Source organism: Vicia villosa, linkage group LG2, assembly GCF_029867415.1.
Source record: "Vicia villosa cultivar HV-30 ecotype Madison, WI linkage group LG2, Vvil1.0, whole genome shotgun sequence".
Classification (NCBI taxonomy): Eukaryota; Viridiplantae; Streptophyta; class Magnoliopsida; order Fabales; family Fabaceae; genus Vicia; species Vicia villosa.
The window spans coordinates 185,314,495-185,334,580 of NC_081181.1; the positions used below are offsets into that span (position 1 = coordinate 185,314,495).

General features: G+C 32.7%; 2 pseudogenes; both read right to left on the reverse strand.

Moving 5' to 3' along the window:
• Window positions 1–5,535: 5,535 nt before the first annotated feature.
• LOC131650850 (uncharacterized) lies at window positions 5,536–6,680 on the reverse strand (annotated as a pseudogene).
• Window positions 6,681–17,520: 10,840 nt separating this feature from the next.
• LOC131650851 (uncharacterized) lies at window positions 17,521–18,675 on the reverse strand (annotated as a pseudogene).
• Between the last annotated feature and the right edge of the window lie 1,411 nt (window positions 18,676–20,086).

A 20,086-nucleotide genomic window follows, 5' to 3' on the forward strand; every position in this document is an offset into this window, starting at 1 on the left:
GGAGGGGTCCACCTATAGTACATATGCGCCAAATAATTTGGCTTTTTTTTAAAATTCCTTCTTATGCGCCAAATCATTTGGCGCCTTCCTGTTAGGGCATAGAACTAATGCGCCATTTCATCTGACGCATTAGTTGTTCCATTTTTTTTTAAAAATTAGGGTTTACGTTTTTGTCTAGTGGATGAAACCTTAGATGAAACCCTAATTGTGATACAGACCTAAGGCAAGGCGTCCGTCCCTCTATAAATTAGGGTTTTTTGTGTGCATTAGTACACACTCAAAAGAATGAGATCTCGAATAAGGCCAGATAGCACGCATCGGACTTCTGAGCCTCCACCACCTGTGAGGCGTTTGGACTATCAACCAGACTTTCGTCGAAGGAACGGATACGTTATCTTCTCTGTCGTCATGTCAACGCCGGATCATTGAATTAAATTAAATGTGGTTGTTGTGTTAGTTGTTGTCGTCTGAACATCAATTACCCTAACGGATACGTGGATTAATTAAAATACATAATTATTAATTATATACATAACTGAATTTATATATACAGTAAAATATAATTATTAATTCAAATATATATAATTATTATTTAATATATATATATATATATATTATTAAAATATGTTTATATATATACAGACCTAGATCAGTTGTCCGTCTTTTATAATCAATTCGGAATCTTGTGGCAGACCTAGATCAGTGTGTCTGTCTTTTATAATCAATTTGGAATCCTTTGGCAGACCTAGATCAGTGTGTCTGTCTTTTGGTGTTGTCAACGCCGGATCATTGAATTAAATTAAATGTGGTTGTTGTGTTAGTTGTTGTCGTCTGAACATCAATTACCCTAACAGATACGTGGATTAATTAAAATACATAATTATTAATTATATACATAACTGAATTTATATATACAGTAAAATATAATTATTAATTCAAATATATATAATTATTATTTAATATATATATATATATAATTATTAAAATATGTTTATATATATATATATATACAGACCTAGATCAGTGTGTCCGTCTTTTATAATCAATTCGGAATCTTGTGGCAGACCTAGATCAGTGTGTCTATCTTTTATAATCAATTTGGAATCCTTTGGTAGACCTAGATCAGCGTGTCTGTCTTTTGTGTTGTCAACGCCGGATCATTGAATTAAATTAAATGTGGTTGTTGTGTTAGTTGTTGTCGTCTGAACATCAATTACCCTAACGGATACGTGGATTAATTAAAATACATAATTATTAATTATATACATAACTGAATTTATATATACAGTAAAATATAATTATTAATTCAAATATATATAATTATTATTTAATATATATATATAATTATTAAAATATGTTTATATATATATACAGACCTAGATCAGTGTGTCCGTCTTTTATAATCAATTCGGAATCTTGTGGCAGACCTAGATCAGTGTGTCTGTCTTTTATAATCAATTTGGAATCCTTTGGCAGACCTAGCTCAGCGTGTCTGTCTTTTGTGTTGTCAACGCCGGATCATTGAATTAAATTAAATGTGGTTGTTGTGTTAGTTGTTGTCGTCTGAACATCAATTACCCTAACGGATACGTGGATTAATTAAAATACATAATTATTAATTATATACATAACTGAATTTATATATACAGTAAAATATAATTATTAATTCAAATATATATAATTATTATTTAATATATATATATATATATATATAATTATTAAAATATGTTTATATATATATATATACAGACCTAGATCAGTGTGTCCGTCTTTTATAATCAATTCGGAATCTTGTGGCAGACCTAGATCAGTGTGTCCGTCTTTAATAATCAATTCGGAATCTTGTGGCAGACCTAGATCAGCGTGTCCGTGTGTTGATACAATGCAAAGCTGTAAGAACCACCATATATATGACACCCTATGTTTTCTAAAGATTACAACTCACACTAGCAATTTTGCCTAATCTGACTTCATCTTAAAACACCCACACACTTCCCCGTCAAAATGGCTTCATCTACACAGTACCTTGTGCATGCCCATCTAAACGGTGAGACTTACTCTCATGAAATAGCCGGTTTTGTGATGAGAAACACTCAGGTAGTTCCATTTTTGCTAAGCAAAAGAGCAAACTTTTCGTACTTCATTCAGCGACTATACGCTAAGATTGCAATGGGTCCTATCGCAAACGTTTTTTTACCAATGTCCCTCTTTCAATGACGACAACACCGTCAAGTTTTATGAGATGGAGATTGCCACTGACGAAGACCTGCAAGATATGTTTACAACCCACGAATACTCTGGCTTGGATTCCATCGAGTTGTACGTTACTCTACAGGTTGGGACACAAGAAACTCAGATTGTCCAGTCACAAGTTATAGACCCACCAGCCAACGAGCAAGAAGAAGTTGATGTCATAGACGAGGAAGAAGAAGATCTGGAAACTGAATTTGACGACATGGTCAACGAGGAAATCCGACGACGAGCAACAAACGTTGGTGCCTCCAGCTCATGTGTACGCACCTCCAACACATATGAGTAACCTGAACCTAGAAGGTGACGAACCATCGTCCGACATCTTCTTCACACCGTACATCCAAACTGACGATGAATTAAAGGAAGGAGACAAGTTTCCCTCTAAGGAGTCTTGTCTTAGGACAATAAAAAAATGGCACATGGCGCACAACGTTGATTTTGAAGTAGATCGTTCAAACCTGGAACGGTATGTAATCACTTGTAAGAATCCAGAGTGTGGCTTCAGACTGTTGGCTTCTTATAGGAAGCGAAGTAATGCATGGAAAATAGGGTCGATTACGCATCAACACACGTGTGTAAACCCTAACACTTCCCAGGATCATACGAAACTCAGTGCCGATCTCATCTGTCAGGAGATCTTGCCTCTAATAAGCTCTGATCCGTCTCTGAAGGTCAAAAATATTATCTCGCATATCGTTACAACCTTCAACTACACTCCATCTTATAGAAAGGCGTGGGTTGCAAAAACAAAGGCAATTGAGACAGTCTACGGCAACTGGGAGGAGTCATACAAAATGCTTCCCCGATACCTCAATGCGCTACACAGTTACGCACCTGGCACTGTTACTATTCTAGAGACACTGCCCGCGCATGCCCCGGATGGAAACCCTGTCCAAGGAAATGGAATATTCCATCGGCTTTTTTGGGCGTTCAAACCTTGCGTACGGGGATTTGCACATTGTAAACCCATACTTCAAATTGATGGGACATGGTTATACGGCAAATACAAAGGAACCATGCTCATGGCGGTTGCACAAGACGGGAACAGCAACATATTTCCAGTGGCGTTTGCAATCGTCGAAGGTGAAACTGCGGCGGGTTGGAGTTTCTTTCTAAGGAACCTCCGAGAACATGTTGCTCCTCAGCCTGACATATGTTTAATCTCTGATAGGCACGCTTCCATAGAGAGTGCTTATAATAATCCAGCAAACGGATGGCATGACCCCCCTTCAAAACACGTCTATTGTATTCGCCACATCGCCCAGAACTTCATGCGGGAGATCAAGGACAGACATCTAAGAAAGGCCTTGGTCTATGCTGGTTATGCATTGACCCAACCCACATTCCAGCATTATCGGAGTGAGATTGTAATGACAAATCCAGAGGCAGGTAGTTGGGTAGATAACCTTTCTAGGGAGAAATGGACAAGGGCTTACGACAAGGGCGTGCGATGGGGCCATATGACGACAAATCTCGTGGAATCCATGAATGGCGTTTTCAAAGGCATTCGTAATCTTCCAATCACAGCACTAATGGAGGCTACATACTTTAGGATGGCTTCACTCTTCTCAACGAGAGGGAGGAAATGGGGTGATGTTAGGCAATTTGGTCAACTATTAAGTGATAGTTGCATGAAGTTTATGCAACAGCAATCGGCAAAAGCGAACACTCATCAAGTAACTTCTTTCGACCGTTTCAATCGCACGTTCAGTGTGCGGGAGACAATTGACCACAATGAGGGATTGCCAAGACAACAATATAGGGTTCTTCTGGACGAAGATTGGTGCGACTGTGGAAGGTTTCAAGCTTTTCGTATGCCTTGCTCGCACGTCATAGCTGCATGTGCATATGCGCACCGCGACGCTAAATCACTACTGTCTCCGATTTGCAAGACTCAGACATTGCTCAGAGTTTACAGTGTTGCGTTCCCTGTGGTGGCCAAGGAGGATTACTGGCCTGAGTATGATGGAGAGGTAGTTTGGCACAACGACGCAATGCGGCGAAAGAAAAAAGGGCGTCCCAATAGTACACGGATTAGAACCGAAATGGACGTCCACGACAAAATGGAACGAAAATGCAGCATTTGTCGTCAGGTGGGGCACAATAGAAAAAGATGCCCTAATCGTGGCGCGACCTCGTCGCAAGTTTAATATAATATGTATTTTTTTTTATGACAATGTATCAATTTCCCTTACCAACTCTTGTAACCGTTCATCGGTCTCTCATCAATAAATTGTGCTTTTGTGAAAAACCGATATCGATAACGCAAACGTTATTTAGGGTTAGTGATAATTTTACGAACTCGATTTATCAGACGTTTTTACGAAAATAAAAGACCGAAATAAAAAACGGTGCGCGGAAATACCCGAAACGGGTTAATTTTGAAAAAAAAAATGGCACACACATAGGAGCCAAATGGTTTGGCGCCTATGTGTTAAGGCATGGCCATATGCGCCATTTCAAATGGCTAAAACAATTTTGCCCTAATTTTTGTTCATTTGCGCCAAATGGTTTGGCGTGTGGACCATGCATGCGCCATTTCATTTGGCGCATTCTCTTCCAGTCTGTCCCAAACCTAGACAGTTTGGTAAATACCCCGAAAAGTTGGTTTTTTCTGTAAATTTTTTATTAAACCTGATTATTTTAATTTTTTTTTCGCATTTCAAACCATTATGGTAGACCCATATCTTTATTCTTCTTCAATGACTACAACAAATGTTTTTCGCATGACTACAACAAATATTTTTCGCAGTTGCAACAAATGACTTTTTTTTTTTTTTGGAAAAAATGTAAAATCAATATATTTTATAAATGTCAATCTTCGTTCACTATTTTTCAAAAATATATCAGTAGTAAAAAAAAATTAAGAGAATCTTTAATTTAATAATATTATATAATTTAGAATGTAGCTAAATCCTAAAGTCTTAATTATTGCAAAAATTAATTTTGAAGAAAGAGAGAAAATTTATTGGCAATAATATAGCCCTAATTTCCATAGTAAAAAGTAAATATTTTTGAATATATTTTATTATATATCTATGGATATATTATTGGGTAGTCAGGTGCCTAAATGAATTTTATTATAAATTATGTTCATATATTTATTTCTCTTTACAAATGACTACAAAAACTAATTAAATGAAATTAGATATTACAATATCTTAAAAATACTAACAAACTATAAAGTAACCATAAAAGCAATTATATTAGTAGTAGTAGCGGTGTGACTCATCAGCATTATTTCAACTCTTATAGTTGAATTCCATGCAACAACATCAATTTTTAACAAGACATAATTTCAGCATTAATTCCACACCAACGAAGAGTGTCCGAGTATGAGATAAACCGAGGATAGAATCCACAATTGTTTCGGCATATTTCTTCAACCTTCATAAATCTATCATCGTCCAAATCACAACTATAAACCTTTTTTTCTGTAGCAAATATCAAAAGATTATATTATAAACCCTCTTACATTTGGATCTTTCTCATTCAATCCCAAAGCTCTCACTCTTGTTTTCAAAACCTTTTGCCATAAACCAGCCTTATAATCTTTTAGATACCAAATGCTAAAAACTGAATTTTGTAATTTCACCAAACAAATGGAGCTACTCGAACTTGTTGCTTTACCCCATTTGAATATGCCCATGTTACACATCACATGACTATCCTTTATAGCTTGTCTGGGCAACTTAAGCATACTTGAAATTCCATTATCTAAATTATAAGACATGATATATGGCTTATAATAAGGACTCTTTTTCAAAATAACGACCGCAATCTGAGATAAAATGAAGAGCTCTATCATAAAATACATGCATGTCAAAATTCAAGCTCCTTCCACCAGGTAAAAAATCTTTTTGCATAGTTTTCCATGCACCCTCCTTCCCATGATAAACATTGCATGCATAAGAAGTTTGCACCCATTCTGTTATATTTTCAAATAGGAACACTTTATAATCATCTGAAGAGCAATCTAACATAATATTTATGTTAGAAAGATTGTAGCTTCTTTGAAGTGACTCGATGATCGGAATACAGAACTTTGACTTCGTGATTGGATTACATATAAAAAATTCAATTTCTTCATCAATAATAGTGCGACAAAGAACTAAACCATTACTAGAATCTAAAACACATACTGAATTCGATAAGAAACTCAAAACATTATTAGGAACACCTGAAGATTGACGGTATTTTGGTAGAGCCTGTAACTCTACCAATTTATAGTAGCTTTGACTTATTTTTTCTGGCTGAATGAAAAAGCATGTGTCTTCCCTTTCCATCAAATTCTGAGATTGCTTTGTTTTGAAAACAGTTTCTTTTGGAAAATTAGAGAACGAGTGACAAGTTGATTTGAGCTTGCAAATATTCTTAGCTGGTAGCCAAGAAAATATTTCGAAAGCAATGTCTAGACAAAAATCCATGTTGTTGAGAATAGAGGACAAGACTGCAAAGAGAGTGTGGAAGGAGTGGGAAAAAAAGAATAACCGTGGAAGAGATTGTTTGCAGATGAGTGTACTTATATGAAGCCCTTGCTGATGGAAAACAAATATTCTCATTGAATATTTTTTTTCAAAATAGAATAAATCTCAAATAATATATGATAATAAATTGTAATATTCGAAAAATAATTTTTTTTTAGCAAATTTGGTTATAATTTTCTTTTAAAATTAGCGCCATTTTGTTATTTAATGAGAATAATTAACCATTTCCAATATAAGAGATAAGCTAATATAGCCCTTATGAAATGTTTGACCGGAAAACATGAACCGACACGTCTAATAGATAAATGAAATAAGTGATAAAAGATTTCTTTCAAATATTGAAATGTTTAAGGCTTACTATATTTATTTATAAATCTTCAATCTATCACATAACAAAATAATAAGTGCTATATATAATATTTATTGTAATTTATTAGAATATTGAAATGTTTAAGGCTTACTATATTTAATATTGAAATGTTTAAGGCTTACTATATTTATTTATAAATCTTCAATCTATTGCACTAGGTTCTTTTTCTCATTGCTGCATGTGCATTTCTCTTTCACTAATCATATTTCACCTTTCTGCATTCATCATTTTTGCAAAATGCATATCATCCAAGCCCTAGCACTTCTCCATTTGCATCGATGCACCCTCTTTCCTTAACTTCTCTCATGCATTCATTTCCACCTTAACTGCATGCCTCTTTAAAACTCGTTTTTTCAACATGATAGAAAAGCAAGACTTCCCACCTCATTCCATATAGGATTATGAGTGCATCAACTTAAATTCTAAATCCTTTTCCTACATTCATGTTTCACCTTACATCTTCTATATTCATTTATATTAATAGTATCTTATCATTTGTATTAATAGTAGTGATAAATAAATTAATATTTGTTAAAATAAATTTATAATTTTTATTATTATTTTGAAACACTCAAATATATTGTTTATGAAAAAGACTGATACAATTAAAATTAATTAAACTACTAATGAATTTCACTTATTAAAATGGGTCTCACTAACTTGTCACTTGTATCTATTTTTTATAAACCCATGCGTTTCTTCCTAAATATAAGACTTCTTAAATATACATTACAAAAATTAAAATATTGGTTATACTATAAAAATTGTTAGTAATTAACATAATTTTATAATTTATCTTTAAGAAGAAAATTAATTAATATTTTAATAAGTTTTTTCTTATTAATTATAAAAAATAGGTAATATAATTAAAAATATTATCGATAAAACTATTAATCTGCTTGAGTAATTTGAGAGAAATTGTTGTTTTAATTTGGCTTAATTTATCTTTTGTTGTCTTAATTTAATTTATTATTTGTCTTTAGTTCCTTAATTAAATATAGTTACAATATAGTCCTTTAAAACTGTGTTGTTAGCCTAAGTAGTCCCTTAGTTAATTCTTGTAAAAAAATAAAAATATATTAATAATGCCTACGTAAACAGTAATGTTGCCTTTTTAAAATCTGACATGACTTTTAATTTGATATTTTTAAATTTTATTAATTTATTTATTTTTATTTTAAATATATTTCACATTTCCTACCCTTATTTACATTTATAGGATATTTTACATTTCATTATTTGAAACAAATCTAGTTAACTCTCTAATCAAACTTGCTACCGCCACCTTATTTTGCTTTCTCCTTGTTTCTTTCCTTTCTCTTTCGTTCTCTCTTTTTTTAATAGGCAATGATTAAAGAAACCGCACTAGGGGTGCAACCCTTACAATCAAGAAATATCTCCTCATATTTCTTCTTATTTTCTCTGAAGATCCAACTCGACCTAAACTAGAACACGATATTTCAATATCTAGCTACGGCTACTTGGAGAAGAACCTCTTTATTCTCTCTATCCAGGCCAAGCCCAAAGCAAGTGCAACAAGAACTGTTGTACAGGACCTCGTATATTAAACGACCACATATCTTAAAGGGAATCAGTTTTGTTAAAATAAAAAATTGACATGTTATATTTTTTGTGTGGGAATTAAAACAAAGTTTAAATTAATTTAGTATTGTTTCAGCAGGTCCCACATGGACTCTATAAATCAACTTTAAAGTACATGTGAGTTACTTATTTTTTGATTTACTCCTTTAAACGTTTATCAATTTTTTTTACGTTTATCAATTTTTTTATGTGGAGAATATGGCCTCTAAATGGTTTGGACCGGCCCTGTCTCTATCTATAACTCTTATATAACAGACCTACAACTATTTTTTATTTTTCCACTATGACAAATAATACATTTCAAGAAAAATCTTTTATCTCACCTAGCAAAAACTGCGGTATAATGCCAAGAGGCGCCAAGTTTTATTTTTAAAATAATAAAAACTACTTCTCTCGATTTTAAATATAACCGAGGGGAAAATTAATTTAGTACATGCTTCGAATCCCAACTATTGCAGTTTATGTTTTTATTTCTGTATAAGTGTAAACTAAATGATCTTTCCTTTCGCTTGCCTTGATAACCAAGAAATTTCTGTATAAGTGTAATCAGATTTTACTATAAAAACACTCTTTAAACAGATTTTACCCTAATTCTAAATTATATGTAGTCGTCACAACTCGTATACATATTCTTTTGGATGGATTGGAAGACAGAAAAAAATATTCAATGTTTTATGTTCTTCTATCTTGAATAAAACATTTTTTCTGCCATTTCAATCTATCTCACCTAATGTTGTTGATGGTTTTTTTATTAACCTTCTGTAATACGGTGAACTGACTTTTTATCGATCGAAATGTCGCGGTTAAGCAAGAGTCGCCACCGACTTTTATTTTATCCAAACTAAATCAGAAAGGCAAAAAGAAACAGAAAAAAACCTTTTTAAAGAAATCTAAGTTCGAGGGGTAATTTATGCAAAGGGAAGGTGTAAGGCACCCTTTGCATCCATGGTTTTCCATGGGCTCTTAATTGCTTTGCTTGCTCGTTTGTTTTTTTAGAAAAATAGTAGATGAAAGAAGAAAGTGGACTTTAGCTCGTAAATGAGCGTAGCCAGTTTTCGAAGAATTGTGAGAAAGAATATTAAAGATGAGCATTGCAAGGCAATTAGGGGCAATTACCTTAAACTCAGATGATAGGTCTCTTTTTAGCCTTTCAGAATGAAAGGGTCTATCCTTGCCATAAGAGGGCAGGAAGCCTTTCGTTTGGAGGTAGAAGGGTCATCGAATTATCATTCGCTCAAAGACTGACCCATGCCATAGAGAGGCAGGTAGTCTAAGGGGAAAGATCAGAATAGCCTTTCGTAGGCAACCAGAAGATACCTCAGCCTTTTCCGTAGGCAACTTCCGAGGGTCGAGGTCATATTTGTGTATCGAAGGCAGCATCATTAGGGTCGCATGACCTTTTTATCGAGGCAACATGGCTGAGGTATCCTCGTATTCGAGGGACATGGCTATTCTGCAAAAAATACACAAGGCAACAGGCAACAAAGAGGTTACCCCAAAAGTGTGCGTGTGTGCAACAATCACGTGGTTAATTCAATATCTTATCTTGTAATTAATTATCTAATTCAATTAAGACTTGCACTCCCTAGGATTACTAACCACGCAATAACATAACAAATACGGGGAAGGGAAATTGTAATCGGCGGAGGAGAGGGGAATTGAAACCAGCGGGACAATAAGTTTGACATAAATAATAATTTAGAGCAAAGTTTTAGGGTTACCGACATTCGACGCTTTGACAATTGACGAACCCTAAAAAATGGAAAAAAAACAGAAAACGGGCATTTGTGAGTGCATTATCAGTTCAGCCATAAACAGGGTTAACCCTAATCAACAAAAGTAAAAATACGAGAAAAGGGTAAAGACACTTAGCTTTGATTGACGAAGGCTGATGGGCAAAGATTTGCCTTGAGCCTTAAGCATTGACCCTGACCATTAGAGAATTGGCAAAAGAATAAAAGGAAAAAGTAAGTGTAGGAGGAGTTCATTGACGGCGGGAATCAGACCTTAAAAAATAAATACAAGGTAAAAGAAAATTAAAATAAGAAAAGGATAGAACTTAGCTTTTCGATGGGTATGGCGCGTAGTCTGAGGATTTTGAGGTAACCCTGGATGCTTCAATCAGATGTGGTCGACCCTTGCAGGTTCTGAAACCTTGGATTAATCCATGCATGCATAAGCTACGAATGTCTGCAAAATAGCCCAATACTCACGACGGTAGTACCTCGCAAAAACAAGAAAATGTTAGTACAAATATTTAAAGTGATGTATGAATAATGGAAGAAATATGAATAAATATTATCAAAGAGAAATCTAACAATTAAATTTTAAATATTTTTTATATTTTCATATGAGAAACAAATCTAATATAAAATATATGTTTTGGTATCTTTTTATAATAATTATTAACTAAACTGCAATAAATAAATCAAGTAAATTAAGAGAAATAAACAAATTGAATTTAGAGGTGAAAAATAAAATGTGCAAACGTTAAATTTGGATCTAGATCCAACCTAAAGATAACCTAAACTAATTAATATTAGAAACAATATATATATATATATATATATATATATATATATATATATATATATATATATATATATATATATATATATATATATATATATAATAAAATGCAAACAACAAATGGGATTCAACCTTTTATTCACGTTTGAATCAGCTAGTTATTAAGGAATGTCTCTTCCTTTTGACTTTTCAAATGAATCGTGTATCCATTCAACGAGTGACACATGGCAATGGTTTAATTAAAAATAAAAAATAAAATAAATGACAATGATAAAAACTGAAACAGAGCGAACCAAACACACAGTCTTCTTTTCTCTCTTATCTCAAACTTCTCCTTTCTATAAAATTCATAAATTCACAGTAACAACAAAATTAAACTAAATTAATGTCCTCCTTCATTGATGCAAACAAACACAATCGCATTCACAAGCAATCAAACAATAGATAAGCGTAATAATCAAACTTACGGATCTTGCAAAGATGGAGGATCCGACGCGGTGGAAGCGGAATGGTCCGCGGTTGGCGATGCGTCGTCGTTGGGGTGGCTGCGGTGCGGATCTGCTCCGGCGGGGGAGCTTCTCGCGGTGGAGTTTGCTTGGAGAAACCGAAGGCGGCGGAAGCACGGCTGGTTGTGCGTGGAGAGTGAACCGAGTGATGAAGGTTGTTCGTGAGCGGTGGCTGTGAGGTGGCGGTCGCACGATGTGGAGGGAGATCAGAACGTCGGCGGAATTTGGAGCGAGATTTACACTACGGTTTGAATCAATGATGTTCCTGAAGAGTCGAAAAAACCATTGGCTACGTTGTGATGCTCGTATGTTCGTTGAATGTTCTTTGATGATGAACGGTTGTTGTGGTTTGACGTTGGAATACAATGAAGGATGCTTCGCGATTCAAAACCGATCTTCCTACTTTTACAACCAGTACCAGGGATGAAAGTTTGTGAATGAGGTTATAAGGGTTATGTGGATTTGTTGGCTTCTACCCGAGAGAGTGTCTAGGTTAGGGTTAGATCAAAAATAGGATCTCTTTCTAGGGAAAAAGCTGCGTGAATATTAGTAGGTTAGATTTGTGTCCCGGTCTCTGCATTTTGAAAATAAAAGACCTATTTATATACAAAATTTTAGGTTAACAAGTAAGGAAAATATGAATCAAAGCCCAATCAAGTTAAATTTGATTTAAATCAAATAACATATGATTGTTCCCCTTTTTGATGAAATATGCACAAAATAAAATAAATCATTATTTAAAAAATCTATAATAAAACCAAAATTAAATATTAAAAGACAAACATGCAATTTTTGATATTTTTGAATAAATAAAAATAAAGTTAGAACTAAAAATAAAATAAAAAATGAATAAAATGGCGAAAAGTTAGAAATGGGGATCGGGTCCGGGACCTCTCACTGTTGTACCTTTTAACCTCAATTCCTTACCAACTGTTTTATGCCACTTATTCGAAATAATATGACATTTGCAAGTATATGCGGGCAAATTTTGGGGTATGACACCTTCAAATATTGTCAATCGAAGAAAACAACATTGCTTTCCTTGGTTGACAATATTGAGAAATTTATTCTTAAACATGGTGTCAACTACACACAAAAAATTGTGACTCGTAAAAAAATGAAATTGAATCCTGACATGTTTCTTTCAATTCGTTATCATTCACCATCTGTTTTTTAAAACTTATTACCTTGGTCTTTTTACTTAAATCAATGGGTTTTCTTATTTTCTTTTTTTATTTAAAAAAGAAAATACTTTCGCTCGATTTTTAGGAGTTTTGTTACATAGCTACAACAACGAATCTCTTCCCTACATTTATAAAAGGAACAACACTCAAGATATTGTCAAGACATCAATCAACAACAAACTATTACATCCAGCACTATATATTTTGTTCTCATTTTTGTGAATGCATTTTCTCAAGATAATAAAATATTTGCTTCAAGTTTAATAAGGTTGGAAAAGTACTCTATAATAGATTACAAGTGTAGAAAAAACATCTTTGCTTCAAGTTAAATAAAGAAGAGAGAGCAGCTAGCCTTCAATAACTTATTAGAAGTTGGATGCATACAAGATATACAATAAAATCTGGATTACAACAAAAAATTAGTTGTTCTCCAAGAATAACAACAAATATTATAAATATGGATTTGGTGTTATTAATATATTTTAATATTCTGTGTAAACAATATAATGTATTAAAAAAAGCTTATTCACCCCGAAAACCGAGGGATAAATATATTTGACCTCAATTTTTGTCAAAATTGAGTAGATAACTTAGCATGATTATTGAGGATATTGATCACCATCCTTAAACAAATCATCGCCGTCCATTTCATAAGTGTCATTGCTCAAGACACTATCATTAGTGATCCACGTGAAATATAAAAAACTTCCATTATAAAAGCATGTTAAATTTCAAAAATTGATAATGAAACATCATCAAATGCTTGAAACTACCTACATCCACCCCACATTAAGGTTTGCAAGAGCATTTTCGCATTTTCTATGTAAAGTTCTGTATTATGAACTGCCAGAGTAGAAAATTATTTGATTTTAAATTTTTGTTCTTATATATATATATATATATATATATATATATTCTTTAGTTTAATCATTGAGTTGCCTATTGGACATATCCTGTGACCTGGCTCTAGGCACCATAGCCTATAAGTTTTGACTCCTTCAGGGTATCCCATGAACATGCATTTCAAAGTTCTAGGTTCGACCTTGTCTTGCCTAATGTGAGCATAGGCTACGCAGCCAAATACTCTCAGTTTGTCGAGATCTGGTGGATGTCTCGACCAAACTTCTTCAGGTGTCTTTATATCTAACGATGTCGAAGGACATCTGTTTATCAGATATGTTGCTGTCGAAACAGCCTCAGCCCATAACATCTTCTTTAGTCCAGCACTAGTCAACATGCATCTGACTCTCTCCAAAATAGTTCGATTAAACCTTTCAGCCAAACCATTTTGCTGTGGAGTACATGCAGTAGTTCTGTGCCTTGCATTACCAGAGACAACACAAAAACTATCGAATACCACATTGCAAAATTCAAGGCCATTGTCGGTTCTCAACCTCTTGACCTTTCTGTCAGTCTGATTTTCAACCAGAGTCTTAAAAATTTTGAAATTCTCAAAAGTTTCATCCTTAGTCTTCTGGATGAATACCCATAATTTTCAGGAATAATCATCTACTATGGATAGAAAATACCTTGCTCTTGAATGTGATGGACACCTCGCAGGCCCCCAAAGATCAGCATGGATGTAATCAAGGGATCCATGTGTTCTTTGTTTGCCTTTGTTGAACTTCACTCTGCAAGATTTTCCAAGTACACAGGGTTCACAAAACTTCAGCTTTTCGACTTTGTCTCCACCAAGCAAATTTTGTTTCCCTAATTCGACCAGACCCCTTTCACTGACATGGTCCAATCTCATGTGCCAGATTTCTGTCTTCGACAAAGGTTCTTTGTTTGCCTTTGTCGAACCACTTACAACTTCAGCCTCAAGGGTATACATGCCTTGTTTCTTCACGCCTCTCAAGACTTCCTTCGAACCCTTCATGACTCTTAGGATACTCTTCTCTCCTTGGAAAATATATCCTTTCTTGTCGAATTCACCAAGAGAAAGTAGATTTCTCTTCAAATTAGGAACATACCTGACTTCAGTCAACAACCTTATTGACTCATCATGGAGTTTGAACCTCACAGATCCAACACCTGCAATCTTGCAAGCCTTGTTGTTTCCCAACAATACTGATCCACCATCTTGATCACATAATTCCTCGAACAAGTCTTTGTTTGGATTCATGTGCCAAGTGCAACCTGAATCCATAATCCACTCTCTTCTCGAGTCACTGCTTGGAACCATAAGAACATCAGATGATTCGAAATCATCTTGAACAATGGCTGCATTACCATTATCCTTACCTCCATGATCTTTCAGGCGTTTAGGGCATACCTTTCTTGTGTGAACATCCTTCTTACAACGATAGCATCGAATGCCAGATGCTTCGCCACTGTAAGACTTCGACTGGCTTTTGCCCTTCTTCTTGTCAAACTTACCATCCTTTTGTAAGAGTTTTCCTTTAACGGCCAAACCTTCGCCAACAATCGAAGGTTTATGCTCCTTTCGTTCGTTTAGGTCCTTTGAATATAGGGCTGATTGAACTTCTTCAAAGGTCAAAGACTCTTTTCCATACAGGAGAGTTTCTTTGAAGTGAGCATGTGATCGAGGCAAAGCGCACAATAGTAACAGCGCTTGATCTTCATCATCAATCTTTACATCAATATTATCAAGATCAAGAATCAGCTTGTTGAACATATCCAACTGCTCAGCCAACACTTTATCTTCAACCATCTTGAATGAATACAAAGCCTGCTTCAGGTAGAGTCGATTGACCAGCGATTTGGTCATATACAAACTTTCAAGTTTCGCCCATAACCCTGATGTCGTCATCTCCTTTGATACCTGTCTGAGAACCTTATCACCAAGGCTTAACAAAATTGGGCTTTGTGCCTTCTCGATCATAGTCGTCTTCTCCGCTGCCGGTAATGCAGCATTCATGGCTGCCTCTCCCTTCAACGCTTCCAAACAACCCGGCTGAACCAGTAGGGCTTTCATCTTCAAGCACCACAGACCGAAATAATTCACTCCGGTGAACTTTTCAATCTCATACTTTATTGACGGCATCTTCTCCACGCTCACCGCACCAATTTGTTGTGAAAACGATGTCAAAAACAAAATATAATAGGAATTAGGGAACTACTATTCTTTTACTTTCTCTTAAAACAAGATTACAAGTTTACAAGAATAACAAATAACCTCTCTCACCCTAAATTAGGATTTGCAGCTTAGCAATGATGAGAGACTAGTATGCTATTTATAATAAAACCTAACATACTAACTAATGGGCTTTTTTCACAAGGCCCGTTACACAAGCCAACTTAAAAAAAAAAGCTAACTTAACAAATTAGGGTTTAAACACTAAAACCTAATTTTACATGCTAACAACCCTAGCATCTTCGACATAAGCATGTGAACAATCTTCGACTTCATGCTTAATCCTGTCGAATCAAGAAGCTACCCTTCGACCATACTAGAGTTCGATTCAATATCTCATAAAATTAATTATAGTGTATGATAAAACTCACATATTAAAAATATAAATCCAAACAATTGATTTAGGTTTATCTTCATATCTTTTAAAAAAATATGACAGTAATTATAATATATGAAGTGTTTTACTATTAAAAAACATATTTACGAGACATTGGTGTATTTTATAAACTTAGAAGGACATTGGTATATTCTAGAAAAAATATTTAACTTTGATTGATATGCAAAAAACACCAAATAAATATTTGTCATCGAAATTAATTTAAAAAATGTGACAAAAAATTATCACTCATGTAACTAAAAAAGTTTTGAATAAATATTTATCACTTATACATAAAAAATTATGTAAGAAATATTTATTTTTCATAAATAAAAAATCAGGACATATTTTTATATTTAGGTAAAGGATATTAAATTTGATTCAAATTAATCATTGAAGCATATTTTTTTAACCTAAATTAATAAATAAAAAATTTATATATTTAGGTTAAGGATATTAAATCTGCTTCAAATTTCTAAATTGTAATCCTAACAATTTGATGCAATTATTCGAAATTTAATCCATGAACACCATAATCGTTACATCGAATTAAAGTAAATGTGTTAAGGTGTTTCATGAAAAACATTTTTTTAATAATTTTATTTTTATTTTCAACTATATTAGTTATATTATATATTAAATTTTATTAATTAATCAAAATAACTATTTGTTATATTTTACGAAATAATATTTTACAAAATAATGATACTCACGGGTACTTATCTAGTGTCATTGAAAGAGGAAAAGACTTGAGCCCTTTATTTATGAAGAACTAAATGTGACATTACTAGGGTTTACTAATATGAAACTCATTCAGTAGTTGACTTTAGGTGAATTCTTATCTACCCAACTCAAAAAGTTGAGTAAAATTAGGATATATTTTTAAATTTTTCAATTCAGTATGAAGTATAATTAAGATGATTAATCTAAGGAATAAAAAATAATTATGCTTTGTATTTGTATTAAATCCAATAAGATACTAATTTTTTTAAAAAAATCAGAAAAACCTAAGGAGTAAACATAAACGCCCATGTAATTGTAATATAAGTGGTTGGATTCCTTTAATTTTTTTCTCTGAGACTATATGAGCATTCTTTTCAGCATTATCATCAATTCCTAACAGGGCATAATTTCATAATTAGTTCCACACGAACGAAGAGTATCTGAGTAGGAGATAAAGCGGGTGTAAAATCCACAGCTATGTTGGCATATTTCTTTCACCATCATAAAGTTTTCATCATCTAAACCACAAGAATATATTTTTTCTTCTGTCGAAAAAACTAAAAGATTTCCGTTCATAATGATAAATCCTGTAACATTAGGATCTTTCTCCGTCAATCCCAACGCTCTCACTCTTACCTTCAAAACCTTTTGCCATAAACTTGAATCATAATCTTTTAAAAACCAAACAATAATGACACACTTTCTTAGTTTTACCAAACAAATAGAACTATAAGAACTATTCACCTTACCCCAATTGAATATGCCCATGTTACACTTCATATGACAACCTTTTAGAGCTTGTCTTGGCAACTTTAGCATACATGAGATCCCATTATCCAGATTATAAGACATTATATACGGCTTATAAAACGAACTTGATCTTGACAAGTAGCATCCGCTATCTGAAATAAAATGAAGCGATCCTTTATGAAACACATGCATGTCGAACTTCATGCTCCTACCACCGGGTAAAAAATTGTTTTCCATAGTTTGCCACACACCTTCCTTCCCATGATAAACATTGCAAACATAACAAGCTGGAAACCATTCTGATGTATTTTCAAAGAGAAACACTTTGTAGTCATCTAAAGAGCATTCTAACATTATATTCATATTTGCGAGCTTACGGTTTTTTTGAAGTGAATCTGGAATAGGAATAGGAAACCAAGACTTTGTAATTGGATTACATATGAAAATATTAATTGGATCATCATTAATAATGTGACAAAGAACCAACCCATTACTAGAATCTAAGACTCACATGGAACTTGAGAGAAAACTTAAAACATGATTAGGAATACCGGAAGATTGTTGGTATTTTGGTAAAGAATGGAACTCTACCTTTTTATTGTGTCTCTGAGTTATTGGATCAGGTTGAATGAAAAAACATGTGTCACCTTTCTCAAACAAATTTTGAGATTGTTTTGTTATGAAAATAATTTGTTTTGAAAAATTAGAGAATGAATGACAAGTTGATTTGAACTTACAAATACTCTTTGCTGGTAGCCAAGAACCTATTTCAAAAGCAATATCTTCAAATACGTCCATGTTGTTGAGAATGGTGAAAAAAAGATAATTAAATGATATCACAAGACCAACAAGTGAAAGAGATTGGAGTGGATGGAAATAAAAGGAATTGAAAGATACATATAATAGTTTCGAGAAGTGGTTACTTATATATTTGAAATTTGAAATTCTAGCTTTTCCTAAATTTAATAATCTCTGCAAAAGTAGAATAAATTTATAAATTATCATTATTAGGATTATTTTAAAAAATTGATTTGATTATACTTTTTTCCTAAAATCATCACTATGATAATAACCGATTTCTAAAATAATAGATAAGCGAATATTGATATATTGGAGGTATTTAATATTTATAACCAAATAAGGATATTTGACTGGAAAATCATTATATATCTATGATAAATTAATAAATAAAGTATGTAATATTTTTTATTGATTACCTTATTTTCATATTTTCAAATCAAATTTATATTAAATCTCTCAGATATTTTATTGATTTGTATGTATATATAGAATATTAATAAAGTAATTGATTAAGAAATGTAACAGAAATTTGTAATTAGAAAAAAGGTTAATTATGGAACCATAACAAAGAAAAAGAATTTAATGTTAAAATTAGAAATATAAAATTTATTACTAGATCAAAGTTTTAAAGTATTAGATTTTTTTCAAAATTGATATTTTCTCTTAATGATAAGAAATCAATATGTAAAATTGTACCTAATAATTTAAATTTTTTAATCACCTTATTTTTAAAATAGGTTAAATCATATAATTACAATTATCAAATAAAATCAAATGCCATAAATTCTTGTTATTTTTATTCAATATCTATATTTATAACCACCTATTTTATATCCTTTGATATATAATTATTCTAAAAAAAACTAGTGGGATACACGTGTTCGCACGGGTACTGGTGTGGTAAGCACATTTTTATTTTTAAAATATAATAAAAAAGTAAATAAAAAAACAAAATTATTTTACCAAAATAGTTTATTATTTAAAATAAAAATATCTATTTTTAAAATAAAAAAATTGTTTTACCAAAATAGTTTATTATTTAAAATAAAAATATCTATTTTTAAAATAAAAAAATTGTCTTACCAAAAATAATATATATTTCAACTTTTCATATATTATTTTAAAACATATTATATCTTAAATTAAAAATAATTTTAAAATAAAAATATTAGTTACATAAATAATTAAAATACAACACATTTTTCTCGTGTTTGGATTCATACATAATTTTAAATTTAATTTTTTTCCTTTTCTTTAATTGTATACAAAAATGTAACAACCTGTGGATTCGCACAAATTCTAATCTGAATACTCGTGCATTCGCCCAGATACTGGTGTTACTCACAGTTTTGTTTTCAAAATGTAATAAAAATTAAAGGATAGAAATAGAAAATTGTTTAACCAAAAA